Here is an 18,872-nt window from a genome sequence, read left to right on the forward strand (position 1 = left end):
GAAGCACCCGGTTCCATTTTTGAACATGTTCTTTCTACCAGAGAGCTGAACAGCTGCTGCCTGAGCGCTCTGTTCCTGAACTCTGCTCACTGACCTGCCCCCAACGTCTCTGAGATGTTGTCGTCCTACTTCGTTGGCCGTCTTGCTGCACGTTAAGGGTTATGAGATGGTTGATTTTGAGGTTTCTTTATCTCTGTGGCCCTCCTGGGTATATTGTATTTGGTGACAATGCCCATTTAAAAATATATATATTGATTGATTTCAGAGAGGAAGGGAGAGGGAGAAACATCAATGATGAGAGAGAATCATTGGTTGGCTGCCTCCTGCATGCCCCCCACTGGGGATCGAGCCCTTAAACCGGGCATGTGCCCTTGACTGGAATGAAACCCAAGACTTCAGTCCACAGGCTGATGCTCTATATACTAAGCCAAACCAGCCAGGGCGACAATTCCCATCTTAAATTACGGTGCCCAGAACTGAATATTAAGAACATTGGGGGGGGAGGGGGCGTGGGGCACGGCAGGTGGGCTCCCAGTCCAGTTTCAGATGGTTTTCCCACCGCCCCCCATTGTAGGTCCCAGCAGCTTGGGCAGCTGGGATGGCTGCAGAAGTGGCAGCAGCCATCAACCCAGGTTCTCAAAGGCTCAGCCCTCAGGCCCCAGCTGCCTGCCATCTCCATGGTGCCCAAGAGGAAGTCAGCTCCCCCTATAGGCAGCGAAGGAGGAGCCTAGGAGGAGGTCAGCAAGGCTGTTAGCCAAACCTGCTCCTGCAAAAAAAAAAAAAAAAAAAAAAAAAAAAAGGAACGAAGCCAAAAAAGGTGGCAGGAAAGGATAAATCTGCTGAGAAAAAAGTGCTTACGGAAGGGCAAGGGGAGCAAAGTAAAAGCAGGCCCAAGTGGCTGACCAGGAACCTAAAGATCTACCTACGGGAAAACAGAGAAACTGAAGAGGAGGAGAGGCCAGTGTCGGGTGAAGCAGCAGAGAAAGAAGCCAAGTCTGATTAATATCACACACCATGTCTTATCTGTGGTCTCTGTCTCCCTTCTTGCACAATCTAGAGGAAGATTTTTGTTGTTGTGTAACGCTGTTGGCCTTGATCCGGCATCTAGAAGGGTCCAGGAACCTGGAGAAGGGCTGTGTGTAAATTAAATAAGAGTCCAGAGACGAAACATAATTTTGAAAGGCATTTTGGGGTGGGAGGAGGGCAGAGGAGCTTGGCTGAAGAAACCAAGTTCTCCTTGTCTCAGAACCCCTTGCTTTTTATTAACACAATTTGTCCTAAGGCAAGGTGGAGATATACACATCAAAGGGTAGGGTTAGGCCCAGAATCCATTGTCAGATTGGGGAATTGCCTTGGGCTGTTCAGGTGTTTGGCCAACAGGAGGCAATAACATGTAGATTGAGATGCCCTGAGCTGTCTGGCATCAAGTAATCAATTTATGAGTCCCTTTCAGGTTTGGGGAAATGCCTTTAGCCATTCCCAACAGGTGATAACATATGTGACTCAGCCCTTGTTGAGTCCCCAAGTTCCATCAACCTTTTGATGAAACTTATAATTATGACATGCTGGAACTGGCTTCTGGCAATTGTGAATCCTCACCCAAGCTTATTTTTTCATTGATTTTTAGGGAGAGTAGAAGAGAGAGGGAAGACAGAGAGAAACTTCAATGGGAGAGAAACACATCAATTGGTTGCCTCCTGCATGCCCCCAACCAGAGCCTGGGCTGGAGGGGAGCCTGCAACCAAGGTACATGCCTTTGACCGGAATTGAACCGAGACCTTTTGATCTGCAGGCTGATGCTTCATCCACTGAGCCAAACCGGCCAGGGCCAGGGCAAGATTTTTTTTATCAACTATTTTGCAAATGCAAGTTTTTTTAGTAGCTCTAGCAACATTTTTAAGAAGGAGGAAATTCTACCTCATCCCAGTTTATAAGAAATAATTTTCTGGTGGTTTATTTTTTGGTACAACCAGAAAATAGTGGGATGTTGAATATGTGAGGTTTTGTCTTGAGTGTCAGCTAAGCATTCCGTAGATGGAGGTAGTTCTTACATCCTGTCCTACAAAGCATACTAATGGCCGTTTGGAGTCAGTCGTGCATATGTCTTGAATATTTTAAATTACTTACATTCCATGTTTTTGGCAGAATTGTTTCCTAAAGAAAACCGCTCCTTCATCTTGACTGTCCCTGTCAGAATCTCGTGCGCTGACAGCCGGCGGACTGGGCGCCTGCCCAGCTTTGCTGGCGCTGCCCCGCGGTTCGGGTTCTAAACGCAACTCGAGACTCGAGTTCCTGAGCTGCAGTCCTCGCTGCGTTTCAGCCGCGCTCCTGTCCTTACAGTCACGGCTGCCAGTGCCTCCTGCTGTCGGGTTCCTGTGGTGTCTTTGGAGCCAGAGTTTGACTTTAATATTATCTTATCCAGAAGAAAAGAACAGAATATGAAAAGTTAATACGTTTTAAAATAATGGTATTGGCTACAGTAAAATTTCAGCTTTAACGTGAACCCTTCCTGTAATGGTTTAAACTTTAAAAACCAATCAAAGTATTATTTGTGTATTTTGTTGAAAGTTCAGAAGACACAGACAAGAATTAAGAAACCTTTCACTCATTATTTCGTTATCCAGAGATACTTTTTTAAACATCTTGGGGTGTTTTTGTAGCCCTTCTCCCCTCTGTGCATATTTATATAAGTGAGGTGATGGCATTTCTGTCTATGTAGGTGCATACAGTAAGCCTTCACTTAACATCCTCCATAGGTTTTTGGCAGCTGCGACTTTAAGTGAAAAACAGTATAACAAACCAGTTGTACCCCAGGTTAGTTGATAGAACGAGAGTTAAGTTACTGTTCCAAACTTGTGAATGGGGACCCAAAGCGTTCCTTTTAAAATGTATATATTGATTGATTTCAGAGAGGAAAGGAAGGGAGAGAGAGACATCAGTGAAAAGAGAGAAGCACTGATTGGCTGCCTCCTGCACGCCCCCTGCTGGCGAGTGAGCCTGTTACCTGGGCATGTGCCCTGACCGGAACCAACTGTGACCTCCTGGTTCATAGGTTGATATTCAACCCCTGAGGCACACTAGCCGGGCAGACATTTCCAATATCAGACATTGAAGTAAGTGTGAGCTATACAGACGTCTAAGGGTGATGCATAAAAACAAGTCAGATAATGATTTTCCAACCCGCTGATTCCAGTTCAGGGTCACCAGCGGCTGGACTCTCTTGGCTGCTCAGGGTGCAAGGTGGGACCACCCTAGACATCCTCCCATCTCAGGTGACCTCACACCCACTAACACACTCACACTGGGACTGTGCAGACATGCCATTCACTTCCTGTGCACAGTCCTGGTCAGGAATCAGTTACTGCCTCCCCCCCCCCCCGCCCCACCGTCATCGTTATAACAACGATGTTATTCCAGGACCTGCTGGATGTGTTTGCCTGTGCACTGTCTTCCTGGACACACTGACTTCAGCATTTCCCTGTTGTGAGTCTCTTGTACATATTTTTTTTAAAAATTGATTTCAGAGGGCAAGGAAGAGGGGGGAGAGAGAGATAGAAACATCAATGATGAGAGAGAATCATGGATCGGCTGCCTCTTGCACACCTCCTCCTGCGGATTGAGCCTGCAACCCAGGCATGTGCCCTTGACTAGAATCAAACCCGGGACCCTTCAGTCCGCAGGCCGACACTCTATCCGCTGAGCCACACAGTCTAGGGCTCCTGTACACGTTTTAATAGCTATGGACTCTTCTGTCACGTGGGCCTGTCAGTGTACTTAACCATTCTCCTAGGAAATAGTTGGGTTGCTTCTGATTTGTTGGTTTTGTAGAAGAAGGCTGCAGCGGAAAACGGAAGCATAGCGCTTTGGCCCCCTACCTTGTTTCTCTGTTGTGGGTTTCGTTGTGTTTCAGTATTTGCTTAGGCCGTATTCCTAGGAGTGGACTGTGGGTGGATGGGAATCATTTATCTGCTGAAGTGTGAGTGTGGGCTGGTGAGCAGGTGCTGGTGTGTGGGGCTTTGGGAATCAGACTCCTTGATTAACAGTCTAACCCTCAGCCTGGGGTGTGATCATAGTGTTGACGCAGACAGCACTAATAATTTCTCGGCCAGCTGCCTTCCCCCCTTATGTAGGCAGAAAAGAAGTCTTTTTTTGTTTTGAAATAACGTGAAAGCGTTGCTTGTCCAACGTTGGTTCTGATTCTGCTGAGAACTAGGGTAATTCTGAGCATGCGTAGATTTCTTTCTAAATGAGGCCCCTGTGCAAGTCCTGTGTGTGTTTCTTCTCAAGTAGCTGCTGAAGTTCTGCCTCTTGGGGTTACTGCGAGTTCACAGAATTACTCTGTGGTCATAAAAGTAAATGCTGTTGTAGTGATTTCAAGCAATACAGAACGTGCAGTGTAGACAGGTAAAGCCCTTTTATAGTTACTATTTACAATAGATATGCTTTTGCTAATATTTTAAAACTTTTTATCACAAAATATGAGCTGGTCAGCAATTTGCTGTTATCAGTATATGTGGGACTTGGTTCTGTCTCAATAAATTTACCTAATTTTTAATAGGTATGGGTGTGTCATAATTTAGTCTTTCATTATTTTTTTTAAACAAAGTTCCCTATTGGTGGATATTTGAAATCTTTTTGATCCTCTTTAAAAAGCTGTAGTGAACATTCTTATTTCTTTAGGATAAATTCATAGTTCTAGGACAAGGAGCAAATATATTATTCTTTTCTTTTTAAAAATAGATTTAATTTTTAGAGCAGTGTTAGGTTCACAGTCCAATTGTGCGTAAAGTAGAGGTTTCCCACATACCCCAGGCCCCACACAGGCACAGCCTCCCCACGATGGGCGTCCCTCACCCGAGTGGCACATCGCTTACCGTCAGTGACCTGCATTCCACTCACACCTCGTTATCACCCAAAGGCTGTAGTGACATTAGGTTCACTCTTGTGTTGTACATTCTATAGGTTATTTTGTTGTTTCGAATTTGTATAAGAATTCAGTTAAGCCAAACTGACTACATTCCGGGGAGCAAGATCTCAAAGGCTGTCTGTCAGTCTTGGCAGATGTGTGCCGGGTACCGTCATTGTAGCCTGCGAGTCCTCCGAGCTCCGCCGCGGCAGGCCTCCCAGCCCCACCTCCCGGCAGCCACTGCTCTTGACTGTCTCCATTCTTCGCCTTTTCCAGAGTTCATGTAGTTGGGATCATACAGCACGCGTAGCCCTTTTCAGATTGGCTGCTCTGACTTAGTAATAATGTACATTTGAGATTCTTCCATGTCTTTCCACGGGTTTATAGCTCATTTTCTCTCAGTGCTGTGCAATACTCTCCTGGATGTACCGCAGTTCATCTGTTCAAGGGCAGACACGGATGAAGCTGCTGTAAACATCGTGTGCACGTTTTTATGTGGACAAAGTTTTCAACTCTGGCCAGACGCCGAGGAGCAGGAGTGCTGGGTTGTCTGGTAAGAGGACGTTTCGTTCTGTGAGAAGCTGCCAACTGCCCCCGAAGGGCTGCTCCGCGCCCTCACTAGCGGCCGGCGTTCGTGTGGGTTTGGGCCGTCCGAATAGGTGTGTGGCTTGTTTTCTTCTACACCGGAGAAGAAGGCATGCACACTCCGTAAAGTAAAGTAGTGGGAACATTCTGCGTCTCCCACGTTAGTTGCTGTCACGTTAATTTTCTGGGTGTCTGTTAGTTTCTATGAACACACCTTGGTGTGTGTTTTTATGTCACACTGGTAGCCCTGCGCACGGATTCGAGTAGCTTGCTGCCGCTTGCCTCAGCTGGCCACCCGCCCACCACCGCTGGCAGCTCTCTGCTGCTCGTAGCTGGCTGCCCCATCCTCATGGAGCTCTCCGCCCGCTGCCCTGCCCTCCTGTAATCCCCCCCCCCATAGCTTGCTGCCCTGCCCCCTCCTGTAGCGTTTCACTGCCCACTTGTAGTTTGCTGCCCTACCCTCCTGCAGATCTGTGATCTGGTTGTTACGTGGTTGGTCGTTACGCCCCAAGGCGTAATGGGTAATTAGCATATTCCTCTCTTATTATATAGGAAAATGTGGGTGTTTCATAGTTTTAAGCATTTCTACTAGTAAACAGCGCTGCAGAGAGCATCCTTGGAGTGGTCAAATGGTGCATGCATTTAAATTGTATGGATTTTTTCCATGTTTTGTCTAAAGATGAGTGTGCCTGTTTTCCAAAACCTCCCTAACACTGCAGATATTAATTATTTTCTCTAAAAAATATTTTGCTATTATATTTAACTAGTAGCCCTGCGCACGAATCCACGCGCCAGTAGCTCTCTGCAGGACCTGGCCGTTCCACGCCCACTGCCCAGAGGCTCTCCACGGCCAGAAGCCCATCCGTGGCCGGGCGCAGAATGCTTGCCTCGTCGCCGGGGCTGGGGGACTCCAGCGGGGCTGAGAGGACTGGGCGCCGCCATCTTTGTGACGGAGTGGTGATTAATTTGCATATTACCCTTTTATTAGATAGGATGGTAAAATATGCACAACATAAAATTTACCATCTTAACTATTTTTAAGTGTACTGTTCACCGTTAAGTACATTCACATTGTTGTGCAACCAGCTTCCAGAACTCTCTTCATCTTGCAAAACGGAAACTCTGTCCCCGAAAATAACAACTCTGCGTCTCCCTCTCCCTCCACCCCTCGCAACCACCTTTCCACTGTGACTCGGTGAATTGGCTGCTCCAGGTCCTGCATGTAAGTGGATGCATACGATATTTGTCTCGTGTGACTGGCTTAGCTCACTTCGCACACTGTCCTCCAGGCTCCCCCCACGGCGACGGCGCCGTCCCTCCACTCTTATGGCGGACAGTCCCCGCTGCGTGGAAGGCCGCATTCTCTCTCATTCGTCGACGGGCACGTGCGTGGCTCTTACTTCTGGTGCTGTGAGTCCTGCGGCCGTGAGCGTGGCTGTGCAAACACCGCTCCAGACCCTGCCTTCCGTTCTCTCGGCTGTGCATCCAGAATGGGGATCCCGGGTTTGCTAATGCCGTTTTTTAATTCTTTGAGGAACCACCATGCTGGCTGCCACAGCAGCTGCTCCATGTTACCCTCCTCCTCACAGTGCACAAGGGTTCGTTCTGGTCGCACTTCCTTCCTGTTCTGTGGGGTTCGGTTTTGCTTTAAGTGGTCATCCTGCTGGGTGTGAGAGGCATCTCATCGTGGGGCATAGGAATTTCTTCTTTTTTTTTTTTTTTAATATATTTTATTAATATTTTACAGAGAGGAAGGGAGAGGGATAGAGAGCTAGAAACATCGATGAGAGAGAAACATCGATCAGCTGCCTCCTGCACACCCCCCACTGGGGATGTGCCCGCAACCAAGGCACATGCCCTTGATCGGAATCGAACCCGGGACCCCTCAGTCCGCAGGCCGACGCTCTATCCACTGAGCCAAACCGGTTTTGGCAGGAATTTCTTAACACTTTGCTGAGCTGATGAAAGGATTTTCATGAATTATTATGGAGGTTGAGCATCTTTGTATTTTGAATTTTTAATTTTTCTGTAAATAGCAGTCAACCTAAACGTTTTTTATTTTATTTGTTGTTTTTAAAAATTATTTTTAGTTAAATTTATTAATCTTACCTGTGGCTTCTAGTGTACAGTCATGTGTCAGAGCAGGGCCCTCCCCCTCAATATTATGGACACGCACCCCTGTTTCTTCTGTCCTCCCTCCTCGTTCACAACGTTGTTCCACCTGGACCATTGAACTTGTGCCCTTCACGTCCATTAACTCATACGTACTTTGGTCTATGTCTGGACTCTGGATTTTGTTTTGTTGGTGTATCGGTTGATTTGGTACCATTTTATTTTTCTCAGTGTTCCTGGCTCATGTCTTTATTCTCCTAGGTGAATCTCTAGGGCATCAGGAGTGAGGGTGTCAGGAAGCTTATATTCTAGTGGAGAAAGAGGGAAAAATGACTATGAAACAAATTTCTTCTCGTCTCACTCTGGCTTTTCAGGTGTTGGAAACTGAGTTCAGTCTAATGCGTAAGGTCCCACAGCTAGTTAGCAGCCAGGTTTCATCTAGACTTCCGGTCCATAGCCCGCGTTATTACACACATCTGCCTTCCGTCCTGCTTCGTTAAATAAACGGTAATTGAATACTGATAGCACACTAGTTGCTTTGGGCTGTGTCTAAGATGCAACCTTTGGGGATGCCGAGAAAATGGGTCTTGTAGAGACATTTCATGTAGAGGAAATCTAAGTAATTTCAAGTAACACAGAGGAGAACAATAGGGTGCAAATAGTATAGTGAATGCTTGTGGGAAATTACTGAACAATGCCATGAGATCCGGGGACAGTGGAGTGAAGGGAGGCTGAAAGCGGGTGGTGGGATCTGGGGTTGGACAGTGAGAGGAACTGAAAGTGTTCGCACATTGGAGAATGGACAGTTGGTGCTCGTATTATTTTAGCGCCAATGTCTCCTCTGTTTGGTGCTCTGATGCTCCCTGGGGGCCCGGCAGGAAGTGCTCCGGTTTCCAGCACTGAGGGAAGCGGTGGAAACTGTTGACATTTAAGTAAAACAGAGGCATGAATGGGTTCGCTAAGAGTGCATTCTAGACAGAAGAGAGACTGGCATTTGCACAGACGTGTAGACGTGGGAGGAAATGCACTCTTCTCTTCGGAACCCAGCCTGGCTCTGACACATGTTGTCCCTGGGGAATGAGAAGCCATGAAACGGGAAAGGCAGGCAGACTTACAGGGATGAGGATTTTTGAGGCGTTTTAGCTAGAAGCCAAATAATTTACATCAGAAAGCTCTTGACAGCCTGTGGTTTAGAGCAGAGCTGGGGCATGGGGGGTTTGGGGAGCCTGGGGGAGGGGCTGGGGTTCAGGACTGAGGGGGAGTGGGGGGACTGGAGGGACGGGGAGGACTGGAGGGACTGGGACTGGAGGCTTCCCTGTGAGTAAGCCATCGCGCACTTCCTGGTGAGAATCTGACGCTCTTACAGGCCAGTGCTGTCTGGGAGGCTGTGAAGGCAGCAATGTCAGGAGTGGTTGAACTTGCTCCAAGGAGGTGGGGTCATAGGAGTGTGGGGCTAGGTGCGGGCCAGGTGCCTTCAGCATGCCCCTAAGCAGGGTGCTTTCTGTCAGTTCATCAGCCTGTTAGAAACAAGGCGAGCCCCCAAGTCAGGGGTCCTGGTAGAACACAGAACACTGGGAGCCAGGCAGCGAGGCCAACATCTTCACTTCTCCACAGAAGGGTGCGCACCCCTGGTCTGGAAGCAGGCGGGCTGCTGGGGTTTATAATCTCTTACGTGTGACCTGGCCTTTGCTCTTGATGGGAGCTCTGGCGCACAGTCTTTCGCGGTTGGCTAGTTAAAGGGAGGGGTTGGCCTTGGCTGTTTCAAGATGGCGGCCCCCAGGGGAGGTTAGAATTAGAATATTATGCATGGAGGGCCAACAGGGCGGCTGCCAGGTCACGCAGTCCAACATGGCGGCTGTCTGAACTGTTCTTTGACGGGAGAGATGCCTTGTCCATTCTCACAGCGCTGTGCCCTCATTGGTCCCCCACGGGTATGGGAGCCTGCCCGGCCCCGTTGTGATGTGTGCCGCTGCCCTGCAGGGGCGCTCCTCTCTGCTCACCCCCCCCCCCCCCCCCCCCCCGCCAGGCCTGCCCCCCTCGGGCCTCCCTCTCCTCCCAGTGATCGGCACCCTGGGTGTCCCCCCTGCTCCCCCACCCAGTGGCTTTGGCAGTGTCCGCCCCACGGGCCGCTGCTGTGCGGGTGCAGTGCCTGTCCTGCCACGCCCGGGAGACCCACCTGAGGTTTGCACTTTGTGTAGAGACGCAGGTGAGCGTTAACTAAACACGGGATCTCACAGGTGTTTGTCTTTACTAGAGAATCTTGTCTTTGAAATGTATTTAGAGTTAGGCCAGCTCTTATCCACAGTCCATTTTACCGTTTTAAGGAAAAACCAAAAATATGAAGCTGTGGCCTGAGAGAATTCTTAGCAGGGAGCTTTGGAAGAGAGAACAGGATAGCAAAGGGAATAGTGACGGTGATTTTTCATTGTTTGATTCCTTCGAAGGGAGGGTTTGAACGAGCTGACTTGGCGCCGGAGGGGAGGCCTGGGTTTCAGCCTCGCTCCCTGCTGGCGGTTCCCAAGCAGCGCCTCCTAGACTGCCGCGGGGGCTGCTGGGAATCCGTGGACCGGTCATCGTGGCTCCGTGTTACGTATTTCATGGGTCGTACCTAATGGGTGCTTCTGCGGTTATTTAAGTGACTGACCGTACTGTTTTTATTTGATGACCGTGAGGAGGGACTGGTGACGTGGTGAGAAGCACTGGTCCTTGGAGAGGCAGGGACGGGACTCACTGGCTGTGCGTCAGGCTGGCTGGTGGTGTTTCACGCTGGCTGACAGTCACTGCAGAGAAAGAAACTAACACGCAAAATGCTAGACATGCCGCATTTAAAATTGTGTCAGAAACCAAAGGCACATTCGAGACTTGAAAATAAGTCTGTTTTCTTGGAGTGAGACCCGCCTGGGATCTGCAGCATACGTGGAACTCGTTCTATGTCAGCGCGTGTCCTTCACACATTTCCAGGAGTGTGTATGCTGTGTGCGGAAGGTTCAGTTACGTAGTCAATGTAAATGCCTAAACTTTCACGTGAACGTGTAGTGAGTGTCAGGAGTCTCTATTCAGAACATTCCAGTCCGCCATAAATTCAAGCCAGAGACCTGGCCGCAGGGCACCAGGCCTTGCATCGCCTGACCCGACCCGACCTCTGCCTCCTGAGCCTTCCAGCACGCTCCCCAAGCAGGGCTCCTCCCAGCCCTCCTCGCCGTCCGGCGGCGGCGCTCTCCAGAGGCCTCCTTTGGCACACTAAAGGGCCCCGGGCTCGCTCCTTCCTCCCGCCAGTCACCAGCCTAGCACCACGGGGCCTCTCCTCGGCGAGCGCAGCGGCGGGCCCTTGGTTCAGTTCCCCGTCGGCCCTCTGTGGGCATGTGGCAGCGTGCCATGACCACCTGTCCGGGGAGCGAGCAGACGATGGGTGGGCGCTCCTGGGTGGAGATGGCAAGTACAGGCTTGGGGCTTTGTTTTGCGACTCGGGCCATTTGGGGAGCATTCCTTTGCTCAGTGAACATTGCAGCGGCTGATGTGTCCGGCTGGAGGAAGACAGACTGAGCATGCTAGCCCCGGCCAGTGCCACTTTGTCCAGTGGGAACCGCCAGTGTGGTTGTGAGCTCACTGCCCAGGGAGCCAGGACCTCACATTCTCACCCGTTCGTTCGGTGACAGGAGCGTGCAGGGGTTGGGGTGGGATAAGCTGACGCTGGCCTTGGTTTTCAGCTTGTTATGAATAAACTGGAGGCCCGGTGAACGAATTCGTGCATGGGTGGGGTCCCTGTGGGTGGCCTGCGGGGATGGGGCCGAAACCTTCAGTCCAACGCTGCCTGCAGCTCCTACCTGCTGCTCCCACTCATCCCGGCCCCGATCGGGAGAGGCTTGTGCCGCAGCAGCACTCACCAGCCGTGAGCCCTGCGTCTGGCGCCCTCCCGAGGGGAGTTGCAGGATCTGGCCGAAACCAGCTCTCTGACATCCCATGAGGGATCCCGAAATGCAAGAGGGCACAGGCCAGGCCGAGTGCAAGATTGGGGCCAGGGAGGAACTGTGGGAGGGCTCCAGGGCGTTTCAGGCTCATCTCGCTCAGTCCTGATCTGCTGGACCCCAGCAGCAAGCTAACCTACCGGTAGGAGCATCTGCCCCCTGGTGGTCAGTGCACGTCATAGCGAGCAGTTGAGCGGCCTTAGCATATCGTTAGAATATTACGCTTTGATTGGTTGAACAGCCGGACCGGTCACCAGACGACCGGACACTTAGCATAGTAGGCTTTTATTATATAGGATGGCTATCAAAGAGCTGGAGGCTTGTGATTAAAATGCTGTTTTTTAGCCTGTGAAAATTATTTGTATTATTTATTCTCTTTTTAAGTGCTCTAGAGGTAGCCAAAATGTGCAAAACTTATTAGCAAGACATAGGTAAATCTGCACACTAAAGGAAGCCCTCATTACAATCAAGGATTACTTGGCCCTTTAACCATATCAATGAGTCTTATCTTCATCCTTTTAAACTTGAAATTTTGTTATCATGATTTATCCTCTCTGCACCTTTGTTTCGTTTTGACTGTGACAGCTGTTACTGCTGGGAGTATTCCTTGCCCTGTGTCTGATATCCATCCTGAGCAGAGAGCTCAGCTCTAAGGTGAGTGCCAGGTTGTTTCCCAAAGTGGCCGGACTGGTTTATACTCCGCCCAGTGAGATGCGGGTGATGTATCCGTGGTGTCTTCAGTACGGAGACTGTAAGACTGCTGAGTGTTAGATGAGCCAGTGCATATAACATCGTTTCTCATGCCAGGGAAGTTTGCTGCTTTTGTTAGGTATGGTAATGGCATGTGGTTTTGTAAAAAAAAAAAAAAAAAAATATAGGTTGGCCTTTTCAAAAAGTATATATATATTTTCATTGATTTCAGGGAAGAAGGGAGAAGGAGAGAAACATCAATGATGAGAGAGAATCAATGACCGGCTGCCTCCTGCACGCCCCACACTAGGGATAGAGCCCGCAACCCAGCATATGCCCTTGACTGGAATCGAACCCAGGACTCTTCAGTCCGCAGGCCAACTCTCTATCCACTGAGCCAAACGAGCTGGGGCTCTTGGCCTTTTTAAAAGGATGCATATTGATGAAATACCTGGACTTACTTTAAAATTATTTTTTAAAAAAATAAATCTTTATTATTCAGATTATTACAGTTGTTCCTCTTCCCTCCCCTCCCCCCCCCTCCCGCCACATAGCTCCCCTCCACCCGGTTCCCACCCCACCCCATGCCCTTACCCCCGCTATACTGTCCTCGTCCATAGGTGTAAGATTTTTTCAATCTCTTCCCCCACCCCCGAGGCCACCTTCCCCCCAAGAATTGTCAGTCCACTCCCTTTCTATGCCCCTGATTCTGTTATATTCACCAGTATATTCTGTTCATCAGATTTTTTTAATTCACTTGATTTTTAGATTCACTTGTTGATAGATATGTATTTGTTGTCATTTTGATGTTCATAATTTTTTATCTTTACCTTTTTCTTCTTCCTCTTCTTAAAGAATACCTTTCAGCATTTCATATAATACTGGTTTGGTGGTGATGAACTCCTTTAGCTTTTTCTTATCTGTGAAGCTCTTTATCTGACCTTCAATTCTGAATGATAGCTTTGCTGGGTAGAGTAGTCTTGGTTGTAGGTTCTTGCTATTCATCACTTTGAATATTTCTTGCCACTCCCTTCTGGCCTGCATAGTTTCTGTTGAGAAATCAGCTGACAGTCGTATGGGTGCTCCCTTGTAGGTAACTAACTGTTTTTCTCTTGCTGCTTTTAATATTCTCTTTGTCTTTTGCTCTTGTCATTTTAATTATGATGTGTCTTGGTGTGGTCCTCTTTGGATTCCTTTTGTTTGGGGTTCTGTGCGCTTCCTGGACTTGTAAGTCTATTTCTTTCACCAGGTGGGGGAAGTTTTCTGTCATTATTTCTTCAAATAGGTTTTCAGTATCTTGCTCTCTCTCTCCTTCTGGCACCCCCATAATTCTGATGTTGGTACGCTTGAAGTTGTCCCAGCTGCTCCTTACACTATCTTCATATTTTTGGATTCTTTTTTCTTTTTGCTTTTCTGGTTAGGTGTTTTTTGCTTCTTCGTATTTCAAATCTTTGACTTGATTCTTGGGATCCTCTATTCTGCTGTTGGATCTCTGTATATTATTCTTTATTTCAGTCAGTGTATGCTTAATTTCTGATTGGTCCTTTTTCATATCCTGGAGGGTCTCACTAAATTTCTTGGAGGTTTCCAGAAGATTCTTAAGTAACCTTATAACCATGGTTTTGAACTCTATATCCAGTAGTTTGCTTTCCTCCATTTCTTTCATTTGTGACCTGTTTCTTTGTCTCTGCATTTTAGCTGCTTCCCTGAGTTGATAGAGTGGCTTTGTGTGCTAGGTGTCCTATAGGGCCCAGTGGCTCAGCCTCCCCAGTTACCTGAGGTGGACACTCTTTTTTTTTTTTTTTTAAATATATTTTATTGATTTTTTTACAGAGAGAAAGGAAGAGGTATAGATAGTCAGAAACATCGATGAGAGAGAAACATCGATCAGCTGCCTCCTGCACACCTCCCACTGGGGATGTGCCCGCAACCAAGTTACATGCCCTTGACCGGAATCGAACCTGGGACCCTTCAGTCCGCAGGCCGACGCTCCATCCACTGAGCCAAACCGGTTTTGGCGAGGTGGACACTCTTGGTGCAGCCCTTTGTGGGCTGTGTGCACAGCCTTGTTGTAGTTAATCCTTGATTGTTGTTGGTATCACTGGGAGGAATTGACCTCCAGGTCAATTGGCTGTGAGGTCCAGTGGTGTCTACAATGGGAGAACTGCTGTGCTGGAGACACCCTTATGGGGCAGGACTTGCTTCAGTGGGGCTTTGGTGCTCACTGAGTCTGCCCCCTGAGTGTGTCGCTTATGGATGTGAAGTGTTGTAATCTGGATGGTCTCACACTGACCACTGGGTACTGGCTCTTGGATCTCCAAGGAGGTGCAAAGTCAGCCACTGCCTGATGCCACCCAGCAGGAGCTACAGAGAGATCTGCAGATTCCTCCTCTTTGTTTGGGGTTTGGAAGTGCCCAGATGAGGCCCAGCGGTGAAGCAAGGCAGGCTGCCGCTGCAGGGCCTTAGGCCTTCTTTTGGACGCTTTGGAGCTCTCTAACCCAGCTGCAGTTTGTTAGGTTTTAGGTTGCAAAAGGCCAGGCCATTCATATGCAAAAGCCTCTGAGCACAGCTTGGGTGGGGTTGTAAATTGGCTGGGGCGGGGTCTCCGAATCACCAGGGCAGAACAAACAGCAATGGCTGCCAGTCCACCATGCCCCGGAGCGGTCCCCGGGTCTCTGTGTCCCGCGGCCCTATGCAGGAACAATGATCACCGTGAGCACCTCTGAAAGAAAGCTGCCCTCGCATTCCTGCCCGATGCCAGACAGTCCAGTTTCTCCCCGTATGAGTCTGGGTCCCCAGAGTCTCACCCGGAACTGGAGTTCAGAGCAGTCGGGAGCTTGTGTCTCCCTCCCAATCGAAAAAGACAACAGAGCACCCAGTTGCCAGCCCGTTTTACACGCCTCCGTACCTCCGCACTTCCGCACCTCTGCACCTCCTACCTGTCTCAATGCGCTTTTTTCTTTCCTTCTAGTTGTAGACCTTCCACTCAACCAGGTTTCCCGTGGTTCTGGATCATATCTGTTTTGTCTTGTAGTTGGAGCCCTGATGTGGTTGTGAGAGGCAGCAGTTCAGGTGTCTACCTATGCCGCCATCTTGGTTGTTCTCACTTTCACCTTCTTTAGCATGGTCCAGCCGGTTTGGCTCCGCGGGCTTGATCCTCAGTGGGGGGCGTGCAGGACGCAGCCGATAGATGATTCTTTCTCATCATTGATGTTTCTCTCTCTCTCTCTCTCCCCCCTCCCTTCCTCTCTGAAATCAATAAAAGTATATTTAAAATATATATATTTAAAAAATTCTTCAGCATATAAAGCACGTGTTGGCCAGATTGGACACAGAGAGAGTTACTTCAATGTTAGATGTACTGTTCTGTGGTTAAGAGGATGTACGTACCTACAGTTGGAAAACAAATGCCAAGCATTTAATATGAGTAAATATATGCTGAGGATTTAAGACGAGTACAAGGCCACAACATAGGAGTCTCTCACATGGTTCAGAAAAGAATTTACATGTACACATGAGCTTGTTTTTGTCATTGAAAATAGCCTGGCGTTCCTCCCCCGCACCGTGTGGGTGTGACACTGCTAACGTGTTGCTTTCACGCCTTGTTGCCAGGCCCGTGTGCACTCTGCTTTTGAGCACGTATGGATCACACTGTATAGAATAGTTTCCAACTTCAATTTTCCTGATAAGAAATAAACTGAGTTTTGATACCGAATAATATTCCAGCATGTTTAACCATGCTGATATGAGTTCAGAGCAGTCAAGAGCTTGTATCTCCCTCCCGATTGAAAAAAACAACAGCACCCCCAGTTGCCAGCCTGCTTGATTTGTTTAACCATGTCTCCATTCTTGACCACTGACATACTTTCATTTCCCTACTATAAATAATGCACGTGAGCAGGGACTCACAGTGTCCGTCCAGTAGAAGCAAAAGTCCTTCCTTGATCCTGCAGGTCAGTTTCCAGGCCAGTGCACTCATAGCTCTTCTCTGCACGTGTGGCAATTGGGACTGATTGTGTAATTACCCAGCCAGGCGCCGAGCTCTAGAAAGCAGACTGTTTTCGTCATGGCTACAGAAGCAGCCTTGGGCACACACAGTAGGGCTAAAAGACTTACTGAATCAGTGGAGAATAGCTAAATGTAAGCACACTAGTTTGTTGTAAAACCTCTTCCTCTGCAGCCTGCTTTGAAAGCTCAGGTTTCTTACTGGCTGAGGAGCCCCATCCCCCTGAGATTGAAGCATTGAAAACAGTAGGATTTACCAGGGGACAAGGTGTCCCCTCCCAACAAGCATGCCCCCTCTATTCTCACTATGCCACCCCGCAGCTTAGCTGAGGAAACAGGGTCCGCAGAGGGCAAGTGACTTGTGTAAGGTTGTGGTGGGCAGAACCTGGTGGTCGTCCCCAGGTGCTGGCCTAGCCCGGCCGCCCTTGGCTACGTGAATCCCTTAGGCCCCACTTGCTGTGCGCTCTGCAGGACGCATCGCGTGAGGGAAGGCCAGTGTCTGCCTCGGTGGGAGAGGCGGGTCAAAGACAGCCGCCCTGTGAAGCGAGGTTGGTGTACAAGCTACAAGAAGTCCTGCCTGCCGGCTTCTAAAGCCTTCTCGGGCCACCTCCTTTCCCCTGCTGGTAACCCCTCAGCAGGAGGCAGCCTTGAACCTGGTGCTTTTGCAAAGAGCCTCTTTGTTGGTCACGGAAAGGAAATTTATTGGCTTGGCTGAAACTCACAAATTCACAACCTCAGGCCACATTTCTTCTTGTGCTTATGGCTTTGCTGCTGTCTTAGTCTTTTCAGTACCTAACCCTTAGAATACGCTGTGCTGTTGAGAGGGTTTTATCACATTTAAATGGGGGATGTTATCAAACCCATGCTCTTTACACATTGCTGTTTGCTCTAGCTCATTGATTCTCAGAACTGCCCGTCATTATCCCCGGGAGCACCAGAATAACAGACCCAAACCACCTACCGTGCGCGGGGCCCTCCTTGAGCTAGGGGTGTGTGTGCACCACAAATTCACCAAGCTGTGTCCTCCCAGGTGCGCTTTTCTTTATGACAGCACGGCATACTTCATAAAACTGCACATACGCCCAAAGTATATGGATACATCATGCACGTGCACACACCAAACACATAGATGTATGTACACATGTATGTAACACACATGTACCACAATATAGAGATGCATGTGCATGTACACACATATGCAGCCGTGCACACGAATATACACAGCAGGGTGGAGCCCAAGAGCGGGATTGGAAGAAGTGGATGAGGTGGCTCACAGGCCGGGGCTGGGAACCAGAGTTGGAGCAGAGTTCCGCGGCACGCCAGCTCGGTGGGTTTCTCTTGCTAAGCGAACCTCGTGGTTCTGAACTGCACCCTCACCTGTAGTTGACGCTCCCAAGTACTTAGGAAGGAGGTAATTCTGTAACACCTGCAATTGTACGTCTCCGCTCTGCTGCCTGGGACGGACTGGGCAGGTACCTGGCCTTACTCTGGTTCTCGGGAGAGCCGGGCCTGCAGCCTGCTGGTTCCCGACGAGCCGAGGACGGACGCAGGGTCAGGGCTCTTCCCAGGAGGCGCTCAGCTGTGTGGCTGAGGCCCAGTCGATGTTGCCGGACTTTTTTTTACCACCCCCTCCCCCCGCCTCTCTCCATGTGGGGGAATGCTGCCTTTAGTAAAGGGAGGTGCAGACCTTGTTTGTTTGAGCATGGCTCTGTTCTTAGCTCATATCGTACAAAGCAGGACATACGAGAGCAAACGAAATTATTTTCAGTCTGCAGTTGCCTGCGAGGGTCTGAGTCATGAGTAAGTTGACTTGATGTGAGAGACGCAAGGAGAGTGTGTCACTCGCTGACTTGACTCTTTCACGTTAAAACTCAAGAGATTACTCATGCAGTGTTAGCCACGGAAGACACTTTAAGGTCGTAAACACTCCACTCCCGTACGGATGAGGACCCGGGCGCAGAGGCGGGTGAACTGCCAGTCATGCGTGCAGATCCTGGATGGAGGGCGGCAGGGGGTGCAGAGCGGCAGGTGCTGAGCTGCCTGCGGATGTGGGAGGCTTGGCCCGGCCCTCACAGTTCCCGTTTCCACCTGATCCAAGTGTCTGAGGGACTGGGCTGGGCTGTGTCCTATTCACTGGGTGCAGGAGGGTGGGGGCGCTTCCCCTCCTTTTTAAAAAAATATTTTTATTGATTTCAGAGAGAGAGGGAGAGGGAGAGAGAGAGAAACATCGGTGATGAGAGAGAAGCATTGATTGGCTGCCTCCTGCATGCCCCACACTGCGGATCGAGCCTGCAACCCGGGCCTGTGCCTTTGGCTGGAATCAAACCTGGGACCCTTCAGTCTGCAGGCTGATGCTCTATCCACTGAGCCACACCAGCTGGGGCGACTTTTTCTATGAAGTGGGATTTTAGCAAAGCCACGTGGAGCAGCAGCATTTTCACAGAGAAAGTGTTTGGTTGCTGACTAGGGAGCACTGGCCCATTGTATCACGCTCTGGCAGTCTCGGCGGCCGGTCATGTGTCTTGTGCTCTCTTTTCCCCTGAATTGGGGCTGAGGGGGGCGGGGACGGGGACGGGGGCGGGGGGGTTCCTCATTGAAATGTTAACTGT

The 18,872-nt window shown here is 49.5% G+C and overlaps 1 protein-coding gene across 1 annotated transcript in view; it reads left to right on the plus strand.

The window, feature by feature from the left end:
• RCOR1 (REST corepressor 1) overlaps positions 1-18,872 on the plus strand; it is a 102,988-nt gene that overhangs the window by 57,928 nt on the left and 26,188 nt on the right. The window lies entirely within an intron of this gene.

This window comes from Plecotus auritus (assembly GCF_963455305.1).
Source record: "Plecotus auritus genome assembly, chromosome: 1".
NCBI lineage: Eukaryota > Metazoa > Chordata > Mammalia > Chiroptera > Vespertilionidae > Plecotus > Plecotus auritus.